Genomic DNA, 15,691 nt, shown 5'->3' on the forward strand with positions numbered 1-15,691 from the left:
GTACCGAAAATGTCTTTGAAATTAAAAAAATTACGTTACATTAGTCTTTTGTTTTTTCCGTTAAGTTACTCCTTATATAGTAAGTAATTACACTAGATAAAATGACATTATTTTAATTTTGGCGCAAAATACTTAATAAACAACGTCGTTTAAACTTAATAGTCATATATTTTTTTAGGGATAAGACGTTTTTTGATTCATCAAGATTAAATAATATCATCTTATCAAGTATTTAATATCAAAACAAACATAATATAGTTTTGTCTAATCTGAATCCCTCATGGCGTGACAAATAATATGATAAAAAATAGGTAAAGACCCACGCAATACAATTTTTTCAATTTCAGATATCTTTGTAATGCAATTATAACCTTAAAAAATTTTGTGATACAAGCAGTAAATCTAAAAAATCATTTTAAAATTTAACTCATCTTTAGCACAATTAATTTTCATTTTAAGAAATGCAATTTCTCTACCTTTGACGGAAAAAAACTGAACTTTCTTTCCGTATTGCTTTAGCTTTTCTTTCTTGTTTTATTACTCATGCTACAAATTACACCCAGCTAAATTGCAGGTAACGGGAGGTTCTAGAAATTGATTCACTGAAACTACGAAACTGATGAATAATCTGATTTTTGGTACTGATGTGGTCGGAAATTGGAGATCCGAGACAACACCGTATCAGCATGAAAAACTCAAAGAGTTTTGCGTCGGAGATAAAATGACTATTTTACTCCTATGTTTGGTAGCGTAAGTAGGAATGTCATTGTGTTCACCATCCAATGTGCATGCATGAATTTCGGGGAGCCTACATATAAGGATATGCCTCCATTAACATTTTTTAACAATTAATTACTCATAGCATGAGCGAGTAACACGATGTGATGTGACATATTAATAGGACTAGTAGGGGGAGTTTGTGGCCTTAGCTTGCTTTAACCAAATCCGATGCTAAAAAAGAAAAAGACAAAGGATGATTAAAGAGAGAGCCTCCTCTAAAAAGATGTGCCGCATGATTGGATCCCAAAAATACGTGTCGGCTGGGAGCCGCAGCTTTTTACCACCGTGATAAAAGGTTAAAAAAAGTTTATATAAAAAAAATCTGTCACCTAAAATATTGTACTGTAGTAGTAGTATCTGACAATGCATGCAGTGCAGATTTTACCCTGCAGTAATTTTGGTAACCTAAAAATGTAGATTATAAAAGGAGGCCACATAAAATCATGGTTTACTGAGATTGTTATAATGAAATTATTTTTCTTTCTTATTAACAAAGCGTTAATTAAAAGAGTCCATATTAGTTCAAAGGGGGAAAGAAATTATGATAAGAAGAATTGTTTAATTAGGACGAGAAAAAGAAAAAGAAAGGAAAAGTGAAAGCAACCCGAAGAAGAACCAATAAGATGCAAGAGGACACGTAAGGGTGCATTTGCATCTGGAAAAGCAAATGGTCTTTGATTATTTTAGTAGTATTTAATATGGAGGTAGTTAAAAGAAAACAAGAAAACAAAAGAGCATTTTATTGTGCGTGTACGGGATGAGCATCTGCAGACTCGAAAAGCCCGCTCTGATTGCAGGGTGGCACATGGCTCCGATCCCCTCTTTTTGTGATCGTGCGTACTCGTACGTGTTCTCTCTTCTCTTCCTTCTTCCTATTCATTCTACACGTGTACGGTGATCCCAATGCTCCTCTGCTCTCTCCATCCCTCCCGCTTCACTACTTATCACACACTATTCAATTCTTTTTTCAATAAATATAACAATAATCAAAATATTATAATTTTAGTTTTACCATAATATCCAAGAAATATTGAATTTCCAGGGGAACCAATAAATGGAGATGTGGCTATCTCGGGGAACACTGTTTCTTTTTCCATGCCCTTTGGTGAATTCCAAACACCAATTCCGAAATGGGCCCACTGAGTCCAACTTGGTGGGATAGGGCCCCAGCTTCCGTCTGATTACGTTAAATAATTTGTTGTTATCCTTAATAACATTGACATAATAATATGAGTGCTTGCTGCTATGAGTGTAGCTTAATAGGCTGTGGAAAACATGGGACAGATTCCATTCATGCTAATGTGTCTTGAATCCTTGATTTTCCATTAGTTTTCTCTTAATTAGGATATTAGTTTTAAACTAGTCTACTGGGTACCGGATGGAGAAAGTTAATGTAGCAGGAGAAAGGTAAAACAAAGAAATTAAAAAATGAGTAATATAAAAATGGAAAGTAGGGGTGTGGTCCCCTAGAAGTAGAAGTGGGTCCCAGATTTGATTCCTGTATTGGTAGAGGCATGTGCTGTGGGACCCATGATGCATCGAAGATGTCAATGTCAAAACGGGTCAGCATCACCTAAAAATTGCAAATTTGCAACAAAGCTGGGAACGCAGCTGGAAGACGAGAGAGAATGTGTTATATGTCACATCTATGTTAATTATATGATAAACTCAGTTATTAATATAAAATATATATTAAAATAAATTAAATTATATTTATTTATTACTATATATATATAATATTTTTTTATGTATGAAGGGTAAATAAATTATAAAGTGCTTCTTCTTTCCGACGCCTCATCTTTCTAATTAACTTCTTACTTTAGTTTTTTTTTTTTCCCCGGCTCTCTCGTCCCTTTTTCATGTATAAAAATTATTATCAACCTTCACTCCTATCATATCATATCATATACTATAAGTATTCATTGCAAATTACTAGTTTTATGATATTTTTCATAACACCAACTTTTATCAATATGTATAGCCTCAATTACGTATACCGTATATATACATATCTCAAAAGTATTTATTTAAAAGATTCCACTATTATTATAATTTTATAATGTTAACCGTTAATAATGACTCATGTGCTTGGTTCAAGGATAGATGTACAAATACAATAAGATCACTTTTGTTCCAACTGGATTTTATAGACGCACAACGCAAAAAATATTTTTCTACCCAATATTTTTCGTATATGTACCCTACAAAAAATAAAATAAAATAACATCATGTAATTCAAAATTAAATATATTCAAACTAAAAATAAATTATATTAAATTTAATAATTAATTTTTTAAAACATAAAATATTGTTACTACGACAAAAGTATTTTTATTTTATTAGTCGTATTATTGTCCTATCTTAATTATATATTTGTTCCTCTTATATAATATATGAAAATTATAAGAGTACTAAGAAGTCAATCGATTTTGTAATTTGTAGTTATTAATTAGTTATTATTAATATTTTTAACAGTGTAAGATTATATTTAATAAGTGTAAAATTATTCATTTTTTTTATTGATTAAGTGCTAGCCAAATTTTAATAAAAGTATTGACGCCTAAATTTTTTTTTTAAATTGTATATTTTCTTCATCTCTTCATTATATTGCTCACTACTAAAATAATCTCTCTTTATTATTTATTGATTTTTGACATTCTTTATATAAATTATTATCACTCCTTTAATTTAAAGCCTTAATTGTATTTACTTTCTAATTGTGTAACATATAACTAATAACACTTAAATCGCGCAAACCATGTGAAATTAAATTAAAAAAAAATAGTTTTCTAACTTGCTACTAGTATTTAAATTAAGACTAATCAATTCTTCACCTTTTATACTAAAAATGTTGGTCCTTACCATTTTTTATTTCAAATTTTAATAATTAAAGACTAGTATTTAACATTTACTCTTATATTGTGATCATTATGCATCAGCACTACATAACAGATTCCCTTTTAATTTAGGATCCCGCTAAAGAGATAATGGACTATTTATACAATGTGTACAATGGGTTATTGAATTACAAAATGAACATCTCCCATACTATCTAGAATAACCATCCGAATACTAGTGATAATAAAAATCTTCCCAAAAACTTAAACTAATTTTGAGGTTCACCAAGGCTCAAACTCTTGACCTTTCGGATCTAGCGCTCTAATACCATGCATGATACCACTCATCCTAAAAGTTTCAGCTGATGGAAAAAGGTAACACTAATAATTATATCTTTAATACTTTCTAAACTTTCATTGTACAGATTGTATAAATATTCCATTGGCTCCTCATACTTTCCTTTTAATTTAATTTGTTGCTTCCTCCCCCCACTCCAGGGGTCTCACATTGGTTGGTGGTTGTTTTTTCTCCAAACTCCAATTGCTTTCGCTTTCTTGTATAATAATGCCACTTTTGCTAACACCCTATTCTCAGTTCAGTGGATTAATTAAGTATGTATTTGTATCAATGGATCACTTTTGCTCTTTAATTTGTTATGGGTAGTCAGAGGCAGCTTACGGATTAGGTAGCATGCTCCACTTTCTCCTCACAACGAATACCAGGTTTTCTCATTTTCCATTTTTTTTATACACAAATAAAGCATGTCACACACATATATCTTCTCATTTACATATCATTATCATATACCAAGATATTTATGTAACCGAAAGCGTGACTTCGTTACTTCCATTCATATTACCAAAACCAAATACTAACTTAAAACATATCCTTAAACATAAACTTACCTTTAAGCCTCGTAGCATATAGATCAATTAATCTTCCCTTACCAAAATCCATCACTAGTCACGTTTATTTAACCGGTTAATTTAACGATGTCAAAATTAAATGTGATCAATGCATAGAGTAGCTGATAAAATAAAATATATTAGGACCATTGGCTTATATAACTTGTCAAGTTCTTATCGGTGAGTGAATAATACTCATTTTTTTATGGGAAGCTCTACGGTAAGGTCATTAATTAGAATAATAAGCTGCTAAATAATACCACTACATCTAGGGGTGTTCGCAGTGCGGTTTGGATCGGTTTTGAGTCAAAAATCCATCCGATCCAAACACTAGCTTTACTTGTGGTGCGGTTTAGATTGGATGCTCTTTCTAAAAATATCCGATCCGATTCAATCCGATTTCAAGCAGTTTGAATTGGATTGGATTTACGGTTTTGTAAATTAAAAAATTTAAATACATATAACAAGTCTCAACATCAAATTTTAAATAATCAACAATGACATAACAAATCTCAACAATATCTTAAAAAACCAATGATAACATAACAATGGAAATAAAATTCTAGGTTTGTTAAAATAAATAAATAAATAAATAAATAAATAACATTTTGAACATAAAATATTTACTAAATAATAATAATACATGAATAATATAAAAATATATAACAAATTGAACATGTTATAAGTATAATTGTAAATATAATAATAAAATAATAATATTATAACACATTGTGCGGTTTGGATTGGATTGGATCGGTTATGAAAAGTAGATCCGAAATCTGATTCAATAATTTGTAAAAAATAGAATCTAATCAAATCCGAATTAGTGCGATTTTAATTTGTTTTCAATTTAAATTGAATTGAATGAACGGTTTAATTTGGATCGATTTGGATTTAAACACCTCTAAATCTACATAAATTTTACGATGATAGTACTATTATATAAGCATATATATATATATGCTTGGCTTGCTAATTCAATCTATAAATTAAAGGCTTATACGCAAACGAGCAAAGGAGTTTCTTACACGCAATCTTTCAAGAAGCGTCAACTATTTCACATTTTAGTTTCATTTTACATACATGCTGAGAGAGATACAACAAAAAAAAGTTAAAGAAAAATTTAAAATAGCTCTTAATAATTACTTCGAAAGACAACGAAATCTTTAACAAAAAAAAAAAAAAAACCCCAATCCGACCCAACCTTTGACAATTATTTCAAAAGGACAACGAGATCTTGTGCCAAAAAAAGTTAATGTTATTTTTTTTGATACAGGACTAATCAATCCCAAAAAAAAGATTAGAGACCAAATTTGATGTATTTTTTTTTTAGGATCTCATTATCCTTTCGAAATAATTGTCAGGAATCGAATGAAGTATTCACTCAAAGTTATTATTATAAACTGAATAATTCGCACATAGTCTCAGGATGCAGGGCAGAAAAAAAAAAACTCAACACAAGTAACGGCATAATAATGGTATTATATATTTTATTGAAATAGTTGGGTAGGTATATATATATAGCAGTATGTAGAAGTGAAAGAAAGTGAAGATATAGGGGATTTTGAGGTTTGGACAATAACGGATAAGAAAATGATTGGTAGCAAAAAGCTGTTTTAGTCACGAAAATCTCCAGCTTTTTATAAAAGATGAGAGTAGTAGTAATGACTAATGAGTTCGTTGGTGCTCAATCATAAGTTGACAGAGGTAGCTACTAGGTGAGGAAAAAAAGCAAGGGATCGGAGTAGTGCACTTCTACCCTTAAATTTGTGCAGCACTACTACACTCCGATCCTCTCTTCTTTAATTTGAGGTGGAATTAATAAACAAATAAATAAATATAAGGGTTTGGGTAAAGCTTATCGTCATGGCTATAAGTAATGAGTATGATGACATATGCTCACCTATAAAGATGTCATTTTCTTTCCTTTTCACTATGCTTGGGCCCAATAGTGGTTGTATACTTTAATGCCCCATTATCACTGCCAACTTCACTTCTCTATATTAAATGTATACCCCCTCATCAGCTATGTCCATACACATATGACAAATTTTAATATTATTAATTCTTGCTAATTACTAAATTAAGATTAGTTAACGCTTGCCGTCGATTTACTTCATTTGGAATCTCAAAAAACCATGATTAATTATATACTACAAAGTGTTGTAGGAGCTCCATTGAAGGAAAGGAACTTTGAGAAAAGAAAGGACGCAAACAAAATTAAACACAAGGGAGAAAATACCTTTCTCATCTTTCAGGCTTTTATCAGGCTTTTATGCCTTCAAAGCCTCAAAATACGACTTTTTCTTGCATCCATAACGTTTATTTCCATTTGTATGATTAAACCTTGCATTTAAAAGATTCCAAATAATAAAATAATTCGTTTACTTCAACTTATTTATGTCAATTTAATGTTACTTAATCTGTTTTAAATCAAAATATAATTTTAAATTCTGTTTGGAAAAAACAACAACAACAAAAGCTCTGCTGAAATAACACCATTTAACGTTCTAAAACACACATAGGCATTCAAGATTTAAAACATACCAAGACGTATACACAACATATTTTTTTATTGACGCATTAGATTCCTAATTATCCACCGTACCATGCTTGCTGCTTGGAAACAAATTCAAAACAATCTACAAAACCTGTAAAAGTTCAACGTGATGAAGTATTAAACAAGAAAAATAACATACACTTAGTTGTCAAAGTTGAATTTCTTCTTGGAAATTAAATACTCCGTGATAGTTACCTTATGCTTAACAATGTATAACCATAATTAAACAAGTCAGGAGACAATTCACTCACACGAAACTTAATTCACAAACTAACGCTACGCCGGAGTATGTTGAACTTGAAACCAAGTGGCGTGTGGCAAATAGCAACTCACAATGTGAATAATAAAAATATTACTTATATATTAAAATCAGTTGTTAAAATCAGTTTATTTGTGCATAAAATATTACAAAGATGTTACACATCCATGTAACTATGTAACTAAGTTAGTCAAAGACAAAAAAAATTCAATACCATTAAATGAAACGTGAAATACCCGCACTCAATACATACGAAATCGCTCTTACCCAACGCTTCTTCTCTTCTTCTCTTCTCCATCACACTTCTTCTTCTTCTTCTCTTCTTCTTCTCTTCTCCCCCACATTACTTCTTCTTCTTCTTCTTCTCACGCTCGTTTACGCACGAATCGTCTTCTTCTTCACCTTCTTCTTTGCGTTCCTCCTTCTCCTCTTTCTCCTCATTTTTCGCGTTCCTTCTTCTTCACGTGTTTTCTCCTTATCGTCATTCTTTTGTTGTTATTGCTGCTATATTTTTTTGTCTTTTCCTCCTTCTCTCTGGTGAAGAAGCAGTAGAAGGTGAGGAAGAAGAGTTTTAAATAGTGAACAGAACACAGTACTCATGGTGAATCGAACACAATATTCATGGTGAACCGAACATAGTACTCATGGTGAAACAATTGTATAGTACTGAATGAACGAAACATAATCCATTATATAAAATCAAATTCAAGCAGCCTTCTACAAAATGAACCGAATACAGTACTCATGGTGAACCGAACACAATACTCATGATGAAACAATTGTATAGTATTGAGTGAACGAAACATAATCCATTATATAAAATCAAATTCAAACAGCTTTCTGCAGAATGAACCGAACACAATACTCATGGTGAACCGAATACAGTACTCATGGTGAACTGAACACAGTACTCATGGAGAAACAATTGTATAGTACTGAGTGAACGAAACATAATCCATTATATAAAATCAAATTCAAATAACTCTGCCTACAATTTACATATTATCAATTCAATTCAATTCAATTCAGTACACCTCCGTCCATTTAATTCAATTCAAATTAGCAATTGCATTCCATTCAATTCGATTCAAAATTTAATAATCCAAACTTTGTCAGTTTGATTCGTTTCAGAAAAGTAATCTAAATTGCTCTCCATTCAACTGATTTGAAGTTGAGTCATTTATTATTTCGATTCATAAGTGCAGATTAAAGAAGAAAACGAAGAAGAATAGGAAGAAGATAAATGCAACGTAACCAGATCAAAATAAGAAAACGAGAAGATGAACGCGATCAGAGGAAAATGACGAAGGCAATGCAGATCAATAAAGAATAACGCTTTTTACGTTGCAGCTGAACGTTTACGCTGAGCAAAGCTTTAGCTTACAACACGTTATATGTAGCGCGTATATAACAAACGAGTAAAGGGTGAAAAACGCTCGTGTGAAGGAAATTACTTGGTTAACAACCATGTAAAAAATACATAGATACAAAACTTTTTCGAAAATATTAATAGACGTGTTAACTAATTTATTTTTAATATATATTTTATACGATGATTTTTAATCAATCTTTTCATAATACAGGGTTAATTATCCTCTGTTACTTGTTCAATTGTTATCGGAGAAATTGATTTTTAATTAAAATTAATTATTTTTCTAAATTTAATTAATTAAACCAAATTAGGGTAAAATCTATTTTGTAAATCGCAATAATTTTAATTTCAAAAAGATTTCATTTTATACTTTTTTTCAATTTTTTCAATGTATCTAATTTTCTTAACGTGTTAAGCAAAAAATAAAAAATAAAGATTAAAAATTTCAAAATAAAACAAAAGAAAACTTAAAAATTTGAAGAACAAGAATAAAAAAATTAGGGATGGACATCTTATTAGGGATATTTTTTATATGTATAATGTTTATATTTCTCTAATAACAAGTTTAATTAGAATATTATAAAGAATTAAAAAATAAAAAATTCTAATATATTTATACACTTGTGTGTATGTAATATATAGAGATGTCATTCAAATTATTTATATTTTCTGCTATGTTAGATATAAAAAAAATAAAAATTTCTGTTACGTTTAAAGTTGTTCGCCATTTTCAACTTTTAATTCGTTTTTGTTTTATTTTTAGTTTTTTTATTAGTTTTGTTTGGCTGAAAATCTGAAATATTAAAAAATTTGAATGGACTGAGAATTTTTAAAAATTGTAAAATAAAGTATTTTTGAAAACTATTGTAATTTATAAACTAAATTTTATTATGATTTAATAATTTAGTTTAATTATCTAAGATTAAAAAGATAATTTGATAAATAAATTCTTCCAATAACAATTGAACATTTATAAGAGAATTAATTAAAAATTATTATTTTATATTAATAACTAATTTTAGTATACACATAAAATAATTTTATTACTTGAAATTAATGGAGGATTATAGAAATATTATGCCAAAGTTAATAATCAGTGCTCTATAACTATTCATTTAACTGAATACATAATTTGTCTTCAAATCCGGGAGAATGGGAACAAAGGAAGATGGATAGTAACATCCGTACTTGTTTACAAGCCAAAAACTGAGTGTACACTGCAATTGCCATTTCTTATTAGAGTTTTGAGATTAGAGGATTAGAATTTAATATTATATTTAGTAAATATGAAGACACTAAAATTATTGACAGCTCCGGGAAATAAAGACACAAAAAAACTCAAATCCATGAAAATGAAACCAAAATTTAAAAAAAAAATTTAATTTTTTTTATTTAACTTTTGAAATTCCCATTCTACTCATTTCACTGTCTTCACCTCTTTCAAGCTTCCCTCACCTCATCTTCATCGATATTTCCAACAGCAGCTGTGGCGGTTCTGCAATCTTAGGCGGCTGGACTCGACGGCGACGGCGGGATAGAAGACATGGCGGTGGTGGCTCCTTCTTGCTCCCGTCGCGTTCTCCCTCTCCGTTCACGCTTTCAACTACCCCTGCGTACTTCAACAGCAACAACGACGGTTTGGTGGCAGTGCAGGTGCAAAGGCGGTGGCTTCCTTCAACAGCGACGGCGTCGACGACCTCCAGCGACAGCTGCGGTCTCGAGGGTGATGACCTTCTCCCTCCTCCTCTCTCTTTCTCGCCGAAACTCTCTCTCCCTCTCTTCGGTTCGTGTGCGGCAGCATCGTCTCTTCCCTCTGCTACCGTCAGCGTCTCTCCCTCCCTTTCCCTCTTCTCTCTTTCCTCCTTCTATTTCTTCCCTTGTTTTTTCTCCCTCTCTCCTTGCATTTTGAGAAAATCTAGAAGCTAAGCAGATTTTGTGTTTTTAGTAATTAATTAGCCATTAATAATATTTTTAATGATGTGAAATTATATCTAATAATATAGAATTATTTAATTTTTTTTTTATAGTTAAGTGTTAGACAGAATTTAACAAAAATACTGCTTTCTAGCACTCAATTTCTTTCTTCCTCTTTTCTTTATGTTGTTTTTATTTTTTTATAATTTATAAAAATATTTAAATAATTTTATTTATTTTAATCACTATATTTAACTTAAATCAAATAAAATACTTTTATACATTTTATATTAAATATAATATAAAAAAAACTTTATTTAATCTATTTCTCAATTTTTTTTATAATTTTTTTTTGTCTTAATCTCAACCTTCCTTTCGAATACAATTTAAAAGTTGGATTGAATTTAAATTTTCAGCTTTTCAGGTTGGATCACTCTAGCATTCTATAATGATAAGTAATATATGTACCAATTTACTTTAGTTAAAAAAAATTTTCCAACCAATTTGAGCTGAAAAAAATATATTATTAATTAATTTTTATGATTTTAAAATTTTAATTTTTTTATTTTAAATATTAAATTTTAAATTTTAAATTCTATAAAAAAAAGAGGTAAAAAATTAATAATATTGACTAATTAACTGCTGATTCTTGTACTTGTAATATATTGAGGCAGCTCGAATTGATGGAAGCCATTGTTCTTTACTCGACTTAGAAAATGCTTGTTAAAGCCACTGCTATATTATTTATTCAATATGATTGAATTCTATCACGTTGATATGTTTCAAGAAAATATCATGCATATAGGTTAACGTCACATAATCCGAAGTAAGAATAAATACTTATATTTTATTTTTTTATATTAAATTGGTCATTGACAATAATTTTAAGTTGTTAGTATGTTATTTGTTTGTGGTATTGTGTCTACCAATATTTGTTTTTTTTTCTATATTTATATACACATTAATCTAATTTTATTTTTTGTATAGGAGTAAATATTAGAATATTTGCCAATGAGGTATAGCTCAAATGACATAATATTTTCATACTCAATTAAGAAGTCGTGAATTCGAGTCTCCTATCTTTAATAAAAAAAAAATATTAGAACATTTGTCTAAACATCAAGAAAGAATTGTAGCCGAAGGAATTCCTTCCAAAGTGTTGGAATTTCTTTTTATTTCTTATTATATAGAATTTTTTTATTTTTTATTATATAGAATTTTAAATTTAAATTGTTATTATTATGTCTTTTTTTTTTGTTCAGTATAATAGATATTTAATTTGTATATTTTAAAATTAAATTTGTTATTAATGTTATATATGTAAATATAATTTTAATATATTAAAATGGTTCAATTAGCCACAATCAAATTACAATAAATATTACAAATTCTTAAAAAAATTCAAGTTAGTTAGTTACAGAAAAAACGTGATAAATTAATACAAATTAGCTATGGATGGTATGTAGAAAAAAGTACGAGTTAGTTATGGAAATAATATGATTAAATAACTCGACATTAGCTACAGAATAAATATTGACTGAAAATTTTAACTTGCGCAAATTAACTTTAGATAAAATGTGGTAAAATTATAATTTTCGATTTGATTATTTTTATTTAGCCACAATATTAAGTGTAAAAAATAATGTACAAATTGTGACTCTTTAAAGGTCTTCATAGTATTTAAAACTGTGGCTAATAGCCTTAATTACTACCATTTTTACAAACTTTAGCCACAATTTTTCTGTAACTAAATGCTTTATTTCTTGTAATGATAAGATAAAAATGCCAAATAAGATCTGGGTACGATTATTTCTGCCATTATATTCTCAGTTTGGATTAGTTAGTAAATTTCAATCATAATGTTTGAAAATAAGAAGATTTCAAAAGATGACATTGTTAGTAAGACTTGTGACGATTATAGAAATTACTAGGTTCTAGGTATGTGTTTTTACTCTTTTGAATTGTATATTTTGATGATTTTCTTTCAACTGTTGAGCTATGTTGAACTTCACCGATATTGTTATTGAGTTTCCTTACAAAAAGAAAAAAGAAAAATACAATATCATGGATACTATCGTTATCACAACAGACAGACATGCGACCAACATTTTTATAGGGGAAAAAATCTCAACAAAGCTTAGCAGAAAAGATTAAGAAAAGCCATAGTACAAAGGGAAGAATAACTAGAAACATGTTTAATATATCTCAAATGTGTAAAGCTCATGTTACAGTTGTAAGTTGCATGGTGATATATAACATATAAGAATACTACTTGAATAGTTAAATGGTCAAATTTATTTATGAAAGATCACTCATTTTTTAAATTAGTTCTCGAAATATTTTTTGAATCAAATCTATTTTTTAAAGATCCTAATAAGTTAGTCATATTAGTTATTCATTCACTTTTATTACTGACTACGTTAAAATTTATTGATGTGGTATATTAAGTAAGATTCTAAAAATCAGACCGATCATCAAACAATTTTAGTCATTAGTTCATTGATTTATTAGTCCACTCGGTCTAATTATTTTTTTAGATAATTTTAATTATAATTTTATATTATTGTAACTTAACTATTTGTAGTTTAAAATATAATTATTATAATTAAAGTATAATTATGATACTATAATATTTATGTTTAATGTTTGTTAATATTTAATTTTTTTTGTACTAGACTATAAGAACCTTTTACTGCATAAGCTTGATCTACTGGAGATGTGGCATCCAATAGTAGAGGACGTCTTATAATTAATGGTGTTCTACCACGCACATCTTGAAGATTGAGGAGATTAGATGACAAGCTTCGTTATTAACTGCTATAATCAAAAGGTGGAGGTTGGAGATTTACACCTTCCACTTGCCAGTAAGTCAGGTCACGGTTATACTAAAAGATGTGGCACATATATATAGATTTCGATTGATTGAGAAGTTGTGACTAAAAAAACAGATAGTAGTTACGAATTCTTAGTCAACGAGGCTCTAGCGATTTTTGACAGCAAACCCAGTGGGTATACTAACTCCAAATGTTACATAAGGTTGTTATGAATTTACCATATAAAAGACAGAAAATCTTTAAACACTTAGTAGTCTATTTAGAGATATGTCAGGTGTCACATATTCTGTTTGTTTAGTATCACACTCTTCACGAATAAGGTAACGATTTATGCCCACCTAAAATATATATCACTGCTCCACAATTTTCAGTGGATTAAAACTTACAGTTGGGAGCTAGCAAGTCTTGCACATCTACAAAGTATTGTGTCATGCATCACGGTACAATTGTAAAAAAATGGATGACACTCTTAACATTTTTTTGTTTAGACGTGGACCGCAGCTGCAATACTAGTTGTTCAAAAATAACACTTCATATTTTAATCTGTATTTTATTCAATTTTATCTATCTTTTACTAACGGTATACATTTTATTTGTGTTTTAACGTTATGTGTTGAATGTGATATCATTTTGGCCACAAAATAAAGCGTATACATTAAAGAACATAATATTTTTAGGCAGAAAATAAATGACGTAGGGGATGTGAATATTTATACTCTGAGAATATTAATGTTAATTATAATATTAGTTTTATAATTCTTTTAATAATTTTTATATAATTTCACTATTGTAATACATTAGTATATTTATAATACCATCTATTACATCCATAATATACTAAAACAATTCTCTTTAAAATAAAATAAAATAATAACAAATTTTATATTTATAGACAAAACATTCAAAATACAGGTTACGTGTTGAAATTGAAGGATTACCATGTGTTCATAACACGCACGCAGTGGAAGAAAAGAAAGTAATTCTTAAAGATTTATTTTATGCTTAAACTTTATTCCAATAATATACAATATATAGATCAGATGTACGCTAGTAAAAATCACTTTCTCCTTCGATGGTACGAAGGCGCTATGCGTATCCAATTGAGTGGTATACAATTCTAATAAAAGTAATTGTACTCCCATTCTTTCTTTAAGATGGAATCCCTTTCCTAAAAAGGAGTTTAACCTCTTATCACAGACACTTTGTCATAAGAAGAATGATAAAAATAATCTCATTATTTCTTTAGAATAACCAATAAATCTCATTTATTGGACCTAATATCAATTCTATTGTTGTGCAATTTCTTAATATATATAAGACATCTCCAAACTTTAATGTTCTTGAATTTGAGTTTATGCCTTTTCCATATCTCATATGAAAAAAAAAATTTGATTTAGTGAGAAATTTGTTAATTTAGCCACATTTCTAAAATGTAGTCTAAATATTTAACAAATAGTGATATTCAACTAAATCAAATTTCATGTTTCTTAAACATGATGGAGTACATAGAGTACTAGTATTTATGCACGGCTCATTCTCTATTTAATAGAATATCAATTAGATATTAGAGATTTTACTTTAAACTCTTATAATAAAAATACTCAGTATCTTTATTATTGGTCAAACCAACCCTTAAGAGCAATTTTGATACGCATCCTCAATACTCATATTGAGCTTTTCCAAAAAGACCACAAACCTTAATCATATTAAGGCCAATTATAAATTGTTTGTAACAAAATAAATCTCCAAAAATACTTGCAAGAACAAATTTCGCAAAAGTCATTTTGCCTAGTGGCATTCCAACTTCTAAAATTGTTAAATTCAAAATATATTGTCCAATACTCCCACTAGTTTAAATAAAATATTTGATAGTCATATTATTTTACTTTGGGCACCATACATGTTCTCAAGATGTTCAGTAATAAATAGTTGGTATATGCTTTTGAAATTAGAATTTATGGTTGTCAAAACAATCTATATTATAGTAAAATAATATTTTAGATATTTCACAAGTACTGACTATTCCATCACTAATTTTATTGGACAATATTATTTCAATAGAATTATCATATCCATGATAACCCTTTTATACATAAGAACAATTCTCAATGTATAGCCAATTTATTACTTTCAAGGGTGTCATACGAAAGATGGACATATTAAAAAATTTAAAATATGAAAGTAAACCAAGAAATCTATATTTCTGAAAAAAAATTATTTAGAATCACG

The sequence above is a fragment of the Arachis ipaensis genome, chromosome B3 (assembly GCF_059453495.1).
Source record: "Arachis ipaensis isolate K30076 ecotype BB chromosome B3, ASM5945349v1, whole genome shotgun sequence".
Lineage (NCBI taxonomy): Eukaryota > Viridiplantae > Streptophyta > Magnoliopsida > Fabales > Fabaceae > Arachis > Arachis ipaensis.